The sequence below is a fragment of the Arachis duranensis genome, chromosome 1 (assembly GCF_000817695.3).
Source record: "Arachis duranensis cultivar V14167 chromosome 1, aradu.V14167.gnm2.J7QH, whole genome shotgun sequence".
Classification (NCBI taxonomy): Eukaryota; Viridiplantae; Streptophyta; class Magnoliopsida; order Fabales; family Fabaceae; genus Arachis; species Arachis duranensis.
This window is the reverse complement of record NC_029772.3, coordinates 58,345,446-58,355,940: the sequence shown is the minus strand read 5'-3', so window position 1 is coordinate 58,355,940 and position 10,495 is coordinate 58,345,446.

Below are 10,495 nucleotides of genomic sequence, written 5' to 3'. Positions count from 1 at the left end.
TTATCATGGTGCAGCAAAATTGCCAATATTCCGGTCTTCCACAGGAAGAACCTACTGAGTTTCTGGCACAGTTCTTGCAAATTGCTGAAACAGTAAATGATAAGGAAGTAGATCAGGATGTCTACAGATTATTACTATTTCCATTTGCTGTAAAAGACCAAGCTAAGAGGTGGTTAAATAACCAACCTAAGGCTAGCATAAGAACATGGAAACAGCTGTCAGAAAAATTTCTAAATCAATATTACCCTCCAAAACAGATGACACAGCTAAGGTTGAACATCCAAGGCTTTAAACAAGGAGATAATGAATCTCTTTATAATGCCTGGGAGAGATACAGAGAGATGCTAAGAAAATGCCCCTCTGAAAAATTTTTAGAGTGGGTGCAGTTAGACATCTTCTATTATGGGCTTACAGAGAAAGCTCAGATATCTTTGGACCACTCAGCTGGTGGATCTATACACATGAAAAAGACAATTGAAGAAGCTCAAGAGCTCATTGATACAGTTGCCAGAAATCAGCATCTGTATCTAAGTAGTGAGTCTTCCATGAAAGAAGAGGCTAAAACAGTAACTGCTGAACTCAGTCCTGCAAAATAAGTTACTGGATTCAATCAGCAATTAGATTTTCCAACAAAACAGCAAGCCAAATTTAAGGAGATACTACAAGACACAAGAATGGCTAATATGAATATGGAAGTACAGTTGAAGAAAACAAAACAGCAGTTATCAAAACAAATAATAGAAGAGTGCCAAGCAGTTCAATTAAGAAGTGGAAAAACATTAAATACCTCACTTCAAAGCAACAGGAAGCCACGAAATGAACAAACTGCTACCCAAAATCCCTTTGAGGACAGTAAGAGCCTAGAGAGGAATAACTCTGGCGCTCAAACGCCAGAAAAGGGTGAAGAGCTGGCGTTAAACGCCTAACCTATGCTCAGTTCTGGCGTTCAAATGCCACAAACAGGCAAGGAGTTGGTGTTAAACGCCTAAGGGAAGCTCAGTTCTGGCGTTCAAACGCCAGAAACAGGTAAGGAGTTGGCGTCCAACGCCAATCCAGCTTCCAACCCTGGCATTCAAATGCTAGTGTGGAATCAGACACATACAATTGCTGATAGCAATCCCTCTAAAAAGGCTTCTCCAACCACATCTGTAGAAAATAAACCTGCAGCAACTAAGGTTGAGGAATACAAAGCCAAAATGCCTTATCCTCAGAAACTCCACCAAGCGGAACAGGATAAGCAATTTGCCCGCTTTGCAGACTATCTCAGGACTCTTGAAATAAAGATTCTGTTTGCAGAGGCACTTGAGCAAATACCCTCTTATGCTAAGTTCATGAAAGAGATCTTAAGTCATAAGAAGGATTGGAGAGAAACTGAAAAAGTTTACGTCACTGAGGAATGCAGTGCAGTCATTCTGAAAAGCTTACCAGAGAAGCTTAAGGATCTTGGAAGCTTTATGATACCATGCACATTAGAGGGGACTTGTACCAAGACAGCTCTATGTGATCTTGGGGCAAGTATCAACCTAGTACCTACATCCACTATCAGAAAGCTTGGCTTGGCAGAAGAAATCAAACCAACTAGGATCTGTCTTCAACTTGCTGATGGCTCCATTAAATACCCATCAGGCATGATTGAGGATGTGATTATCACAGTTGGGCCATTTGCATTCCCCACTGATTTCGTAGTGCTGGAGATGGAGGAGCACAAGAGTGCAACTCTCATCCTAGGAAGACCTTTCCTAGCAACTGGACGAACCCTCATTGATGTCAAAAAAGGGGAAGTGACCCTGAGAGTCAATGAGGATGAGTTCAGGCCGAATGCTGTTGAAGCAATGAAGCATCCAGACACATCAAATGACTGCATGAGCATTGATGTTATTGACTCCCTGGTAGAGGAGATCAATATGGCTGAGAGTCTCAAGTCAGAGCTAGAGAATATCTTTAAAGATGTTCAGCCTGATTTGGAGTAATCAGAGAGAATAATAGAACCTCTGAAAACCTCTCAGGAAGAGGAGAAACCTCCTAAACCCAAGCTCAAACCATTGCCACCATCCCTGAAATATGCATTTCTGGGAGAAGGTGACACTTTTCCTGTAATCATAAGCTCTGCCTTAGAGCCACAGAAAGAGGAAGCACTAATTCAAGTGCTAAGGACACACAAGACAGCTCTTGGGTGGTCCATCAGTGATCTTAAGGGCATTAGCCCAGCCAGATGCATGCACAAGATCCTATTAGAGGATGATGCTAAGCCAGTGGTTCAACCACAGAGGCGGATGAATCCTGCTATGAAGGAGGTGGTGCAAAAGGAAGTCACTAAATTACTAGAGGCTGAGATTATTTATCCTATTTCTGATAGCCCCTGGGTGAGCCCTGTCCAAGTTGTCTCTAAGAAGGAAGGCATGACAGTGGTTCATAATGAAAAGAATGAACTGGTTCCTACAAGAACAGTTACAGGTTGGCGCATGTGTATTGACTACAGAAGACTCAACACAACCACCAGAAAGGATCATTTTTCTTTACCATTCATAGACCAGATGCTAGAAAGACTAGGAGGTCATAATTACTACTACTTTCTGGATGGCTATTCAGGTTACAACCAGATTGCAGTAGATCCCCAGGATCAAGAGAAAACAGCATTCACATGTCCATCTGGAGTGTTTGCTTACAAAAGGATGCCATTTGGTCTGTGTAATGCACCTGCAACCTTTCAGAGATGCATGCTCTCTATTTTCTTTGATATGGTGGAAAAGTTTCTGGAAGTCTTCATGGATGACTTCTCAGTATTTGGAGACTTATTCAACTCTTGTCTTGACCATCTAGCACTTGTTCTGAAAAGGTGCTAAGAGACTAACCTGGTTTTAAGCTAGGAAAAATGTCTCTTTATGGTGACTGAAGGAATCGTCCTTGGGCATAAAATTTCGAACAAAGGAATAGAGGTGGATCAAGCCAAGGTGGAGGTAATTGAAAAATTACCACCACCTACCAATATTAAAGCAATCAGAAGCTTTCTGGGGCATGCAGGATTTTATAGGAGGTTTATAAAAGATTTTTCAAAAATTGCAAAACCTCTGAGTAATCTGCTAGCTGCTGACACGCCATTTATCTTTGATAAGGAGTGTCTGCAGGCGTTTGAGACTCTAAAAGCTAAGCTGGTCACAACACCAGTCATCTCTGCACTAGACTGGACATTACCATTTGAACTAATGTGTGATGCCAGTGACCATGCCATTGGTGCAGTGTTGGGACAAAGGCATGACAAGCTTCTGCACGTCATTTATTATGCCAGTCGTGTTTTAAATGATGCACAGAAGAACTAAACAACCATAAAAAAAGAGTTACTTGCAGTGGTTTACGCCAATGACAAGTTCAGATCTTATTTAGTAGGATCAAAAGTGATTGTGTACATTGACCATGCTACTCTTAAATATCTACTCACAAAGCAGGATTCGAAACCCAGACTCATAAGATGGGTGTTGCTTCTGCAAGAGTTTGATATAGAAATAAGAGACAGAAAAGGGACAGAGAACCAAGTAGCAGATCACCTGTCCCGAATAGAGCCAGTAGAAGGGGCGTCCCTCCCTCTTACTGAGATCCCTAAAACCTTTCCGGATGAGCAACTCTTTGCCATCCAGGAAGTACCATGGTTTGCAGACATCGCAAACTACAAGGCTGTGAGATTCATACCCAAAGAGTATAGTAGGCAGCAATAAAAAAAATTGATCTCGGATGCAAAGTACTATCTATGGGATGAACAATATATCTTCAAGAAATATGCAGACGAAATAATTTGTAGATGTGTGCCTAAAGAAGAAGCACAGAAGATCCTCTGGCATTGCCATGGATCACAGTATGGAGGACATTTTGGAAGTGAGCGAACAGCCACAAGAGTCCTCCAATGTGGTTTCTACTGGCCTACTCTCTATAAAGACTCCTGAGAGTTTGTACGTAATTGTGACAGTTGCCAAAGATCTAGCAATCTGCCTCACGGTTATGCCATGCCTCAACAAGGGATCTTGGAGATTGAGTTGTTTGATGTATGGGGTATTGACTTCATGGGGCCTTTCCTACCATCATACTCAAACACTTATATTCTGGTGGCGGTGGATTATGTATCCAAATGGGTGGAGGCTATTGCAACACCCACTAATGATACTAAGACAGTGCTGAAATTCCTCTAGAAACATATCTTCAGCAGATTTGGTGTCCCTAGAGTACTAATTAGTGATGGGGCGCCCATTTCTGCAATAAACAGCTTTACTCTGCTATGGTTTGATATGGAGTTAGCCATAGGGTGGCAACTCCATATTATCCACAGACTAATGGGCAAGCTGAAGTCTCTAATAGAGAACTTAAAAGAATCCTGGAACGGACTGTGATTAACCGTAGAAAGGATTGGGCAAGAAGCTTGGATGATGCTCTGTGGGCATACAGAATAGCATTCAAGACTCCTATAGGGACCTCTCCATACCAGCTTGTGTATGGAAAAGCCTGTCACTTGCCAATGGAACTGGAACACAAGACCTACTGGGCAACCAGATTCCTAAACCTTGATGCTAAGTTAGCTGGAGAAAAATGATTGCTCCAGTTAAATGAGCTAGTGGAATTCAGACTCAATGTTTTCTGGTGCACGAAATTGTGATCATCAATGGCGCCATCAACATGGTACGCTCAATTGCAATATCAACTCTTTATCACAACTTCACACAACTAACCAGCAAGTACACTAGGTCGTCCAAGTAATAAACCTTACGCGAGTAAGGGTCGATCCCACGGAGATTGTTGGTATGAAGCAAGCTATGGTCATCTTGTAAATCTCAGTCAGACGGATTCAAATTGTTATGGAGGATTAATGATTAAAAGATAAATAAAACATAAAGTAAAGGTAGAGATACTTATGTAATTCATTGGTGAGAATTTCAGATAAGCGTATGGAGATGCTTTGTCCCTTCCGTCTCTCTGCTTTCTTACTGTCTTCATCTAATCCTTCTTACTCCTTTCCATGGCAAGCTGTATGTTGGGCATCACCGTTGTCAATGGCTACAGTCCCGTCCTCTCAGTGAAAATGTTCAACGCGCTCTGTCACAGCATGGCTATACATCTGTCGGTTCTCGATCATGTCGGAATAGAATCCAGTGATTCTTTTGCGTCTGTCACTAACGCCCCACAATCGCGAGTTTGAAGCTCGTCACAGTCATTCAATCCTTGAATCCTAATCAGAATACCACAGACAAGGTTTAAACCTTCCGGATTCTCAAGAATACCGCCATCAATTATAGCTTATACCACGAAGATTCTGATTAAGGAATCCAAGAGATAAACATTCAAGCCTTGTTTGCTTGTAGAACGGAAGTGGTTGTCAGGCACGCATTCATAAGTGAGAATGATGATGAGCATCACATAATCATCACATTCATCAAGTTCTTGAGTGTGAATGAATATCATGGAATAAGAATAAGCTAAATTGAATAGAAGAATAATAGTAATTGCATTAATACTCGAGGTACAGCAGAGCTCCACACCTTAATCTATGGTGTGTAGGAACTCCACCGTTGAAAATACATAAGAACAAGTTCTAGGCATGGCCGAATGGCCAGCCCCCATGATCTAAGAACTAGGCGTCCAAAGATGATCCTAAGATCTAAAGTGATCAAAAGATGTCTAATACAATAGCAAAAGGTCCTATTTGTAGAGAACTAGTAGCTTAGGATTTACAAAGATGGGTAAATGACATAAAAATCCACTTCCGGGCCCACTTGGTGTGTGCTTGGGTTGAGCATTGAAGCTTTCATGTGTAGAGACTTTTCTTGGAGTTAAACGCCAGCTTTTGTGCCAGTTTTGGCGTTTAACTCCCATTCTTGTGCCAGTTAAACGCCAGAATTCTTGAGCTGATTTGGAATGCCGGTTTGGGCCATCAAATCTCAGGCAAAGTGTAGACTATTATACATTGCTGAAAAGCCCAGGATGTCTACTTTCCAACGCAATAGAGAGCGCGCCAACTGGGCTTCTGTAGCTCCAGAAAATCCACTTCGAGTGCAGGGAGGTCAAAATCCAACAGCATCTGCAGTCCGTTTTAGCCTTTGAATCAGATTTTTGCTCAGGTCCCTCAATTTCAGACAGAAAATACCTGAAATCACAGAAAAACACACAAACTCATAGTAAAGTCCAGAAAAGTGAATTTTAACTAAAAACTAATAAAAATATAATAAAAACTAACTAAAACATACTAAAAACATACTAAAAACAATGCCAAAAAGCGTATAAATTATCCGCTCATCACTTTCGAAAATGCAAAAATTTTCAAAGAGAAAGCAAAACGATGGCATGATAAGAAGCTGTCATCCAGAGTCTTTGAGCCAGGGCAGAAAGTTCTGCTGTTTAACTCTAGGCTCAGATTATTCCCCGGAAAGTTAAAAATCTTGGTAGAGAGGACGATATGTGATTACAGGTGTATCACCATATGGATATGTGGAACTTCAGGATAATGACTCTAACAAAAATTTCATTGTTAATGGACAGAGAGTCAAACATTATCTTGAAAGCAATTTTGAGCAAGAATGCTCAAAACTGAGACTTGATTAAAGCTCAATAATAGTCTAGCTAAAGACAATAAAGAAGCGCTTGCTGGGAGGCACCCAGCCATTAACAAAGCTTATTTGTTAGTTAAATGATAATTTTACGGGTTCATATTAATTATCTTCAAGGTAAACTAGCAATTGCATGAGTTCACAGAGTTACAGAAGGATTCAGAGGATAAAACAGCAAAAAGAAGCTCACTGGTGCGAAAACGCCAGCAAAAGCTGTTTTGGGTGTTCAACGCCTAAAAGAAGCATCTACTGGGCATTTAACGCCTGTAGGGATAGCTATTTGAGAGTTAAACGCCAGAATGGATACCATTCTGGGCGTTTAACGCCAGATTTGCAGCATCCTGGGCGTTCAGAAAAATGCCCAGTGATAAAGGATTTTCTGGCGTTTAACACCAGCCAGAGGCTACAGCTGAGCGTTAAACGCCCAGGAGAAGCTACAGATGGGCGTTAAATGCCCAAAACATGCAGCAGTTGGGCGTTTAACGCCAGGATTGTGGGGAGAAGGTAACTTCGTTTTCACTTCAAATTTTTTTCCATTTTTCATGTTTCAATTCATAATTTCTTGCATAAACATGTTACAAACTCTCATCTTTCAACTTCAATTTTGAAAAATTTTTAATCCTAAACATATTTCTTAATTTTTCTTCAATATCTTTTCAAACCTTTTTCAAAACACATTTATCTTTTTGAATTCTTTTCAAATCTTTTTAAATTTTTCTCAAATCTTTTTAAACTCATCATATATTCTTTTCATAATTCAAATTTATCTTTTTCAAATATCTTTCAAATCTTTTCAATTTTAAACTACATCTTTTTTCTATCATACTTATCTTTTACAAATTATATCTTCTATCCTATCTTCTTCAAAAAATTTTCGAAAACCCACCCCCTTCCCTTTAAATCCGCGTTTGGCCTCCCTCCTCTCCTCCACAATTTGAACTTGGCTCTCCCTCTATCCCTCTCTTTTCCTTTCTTTTGCTTGAGGACAAGCAAACCTCTAAGTTTGGTGTGTTTATCCATGATCACTAAACCAATACCCACTAAGATCATGGCTCCTAAGGGAAAACAAACCACTCCAAGAGGCAAGAAAGAGAATATTCCAAAACTACTTTGGAATCAAGGAAAGTTCTTAACCAAAGAACATTTAGACCATTACTACAAAATAATGGGGCTAAGGTCAGTGACCCCGGAAGTTAAATTCGATCTGAAAGAAGACGAATATCCGGAGATCCAAGAGCAAATTCGAAACAGGAGCTGGAAAATCCTAGCTAATCCTAAAACAAAGGTGGGAAGAAACATGGTTCAGGAATTCTACTCTAATCTGTGGCAAACAGATAGGCAGAGAATAGCTGGAATTGCCTTCTATGACTATCGAACTCTGGTCAGAGGGAAGATTGTTCACCTCCACCCTGACAAAATAAGAGAGATCTTCAAGCTGCCTCAACTGCAAGGTGACCCAGACTCCTTTAATAGGAGAATGATGAGAACAAATAAGAGCTTGGACAAAATTCTAGAGGACATATGCCTCCCTGGAACCAAGTGGACAACCAACACAAAGGGTGTCCCAAACCAACTCAAGAGAGGAGATCTCAAACCAGTCGCCAGAGGCTGGCTGGACTTCATTGGGCGTTCTATACTGTCCACTAGCAACTGCTCTAAAGTTACCATCAAAACAGCAGTAATGATCCATTGCATTATGTTGGGAAAAGAAGTGAAAGTTCATCAGCTGATTTCTTGTGAACTTTACACAATTGCAAACAAGAACTCCAAAGATACCAAATTGGCTTATCCAAGCTTAATCTCTATGCTATGTAAAGATTCTGGGGTAAAGATGGGAGTAAATGAGTATATCTCAATTGAGCAACCAATTACCAAAAAGTCAATGGAAGGACAACAAGTGCAGGAGGACTCCATCAAGAGGAAAGCACAGGAGTTCCTCCCGGAAATCTCTCAATTGAATACTGGGAGCGTCTTGAAGCATCTATTACCAAGTTGCAAGAAGCTATGGACCAACTAAAGGAAGAAAGAAAAATCCAAATAGCATGCTTTGCAAACTACTTGGGAAACAAGAAGAGCAAGGGCGTGAACTGAAGGAACTGAAGCATCAGAAGCTATCTCTTGAAGGGCCAAGCACCCCACAGGATAAAGGAGCATCCACCTCCCAAAATAATGGTTGTTGAGTCCTAATCTTAGCCTTAACTCTATGATAATTATTCTTATTAGAAATTTACATTAGAAGTTATATATGAGTAGTAGTAATTAGTATCTTTATTTTGATTTTATCTCCAATTAAGCTATAATTTATTTTTCTCATCATCATCAAACATGAATAAAATAGCAGATTTTTAGAATATGGAGGCAATATTTTTTCAAGTTTTTAATAATAAAAATTCAAATTATTTATATGTGGTGGCAATACTTTTTGTCTTCTGAATGGATGCTTGAACAGTGCATAATTTTGATAGTGGAGTTTATGAATGTTAAATCTGTTGGCTCTTGAAGGAATGATGAACAAGAGAAATGTTATTGATGATCTGAAAAATCATGAAATTGATTCTGGAAGCAAGAAAAAGTAGTAACAAACAAAGCTTGCAAAAAAAAGAGAAAAAGAAAAAGCAAGCAGAAAAAGCCAATAGCCCCTTAAACCAAAAGGCAAGGGCAAAAAGGATCCAAGGCTTTAAGCACAATGGAAAGGAGGGCCTAAAGGAATAAAATCCTAGCCTAAACGGCTAAATTAAGCTGTCCCTAACCATGTGCTTGTGTCATGAAGGTCCAGGTGAAGAGCTTAAGACTGAGTGGTTAAAGTCGTGATCCAAAGCAAAAGGGTGTGCCTAAGAACTCTAGACACCTCTAACTGGGGACTTTAGCAAAGCTGAGTCACAATCTGAAAAGGTTTACCCAGTTATGTGTCTGTGGCATTTATGTATCTGGTGGTTATACTGGAAAACAAAATGCTTAGGGTCACAGCCAAGACTCATAAGTAACTGTGTTCAAGAATCAACATACTGAAATAGGAGAACCAATAACATTATCTGAATTCTGAGTTCCTATGGATGCCAATCATTCTGAATTTCAAAGGATAAAGTGGGATGCCAAAACTGTTCGGAAGCAAAAAGCTACTAGTCACGCTCATTGATGAGCGGATAATTTATACGCTTTTTGGCATTGTTTTTAGTATGTTTTAGTTAGTTTTTAGTATATTTTTATTAGTTTTTAGTTAAAATTCACTTTTCTGGACTTTACTATGAGTTTGTGTGTTTTTCTATGATTTTAGGTATTTTCTGGCTGAAATTGAGGGACCTAAGCAAAAATCTGATTTAGCGGCTGAAAAGGACTGCAGATGCTGTTGGATTCTGACCTCCCTGCACTCGAAGTGGATTTTCTGGAGCTACAGAAGCCCAATTGGCGCGTTCTCAATGGCGTTGGAAAGTAGACATCCTGGGCTTTCCAGCAATGTATAATAGTCCATACTTTGCCCGAGATTTGATGGCTCAAACCGGCGTTCCAAATCAGCTCAAAACTGCCGAGCGTTAAATGCCGGAACTGGCACATGAATGGGAGTTAAACGCCCAAACTGGCATAAAAGCTGGCGTTTAACTCCAAGAGAAGTCTCTACACGAAAATGCTTCAATGCTCAGCCCAAGCACACACCAAGTGAGCCCGGAAGTGGATTTTTATGTCATTTAGTCATTTCTGTAAATCCTAGGCTACTAGTTCTCTATAAGTAGGACCTTTTACTATTGTATTTTCATCTTGGTTCTTCTGGTTCCCTCTCTGGGGCCGAAACCAATGATCACTACTATCACTTATGTATTTTTAACGGTGGAGTTTCTACACACCATAGACTAAGGTGTGGAGCTCTGCTGTACCTCGAGTATTAATGCAATTACTATTGTTCTTCTATTCAATTC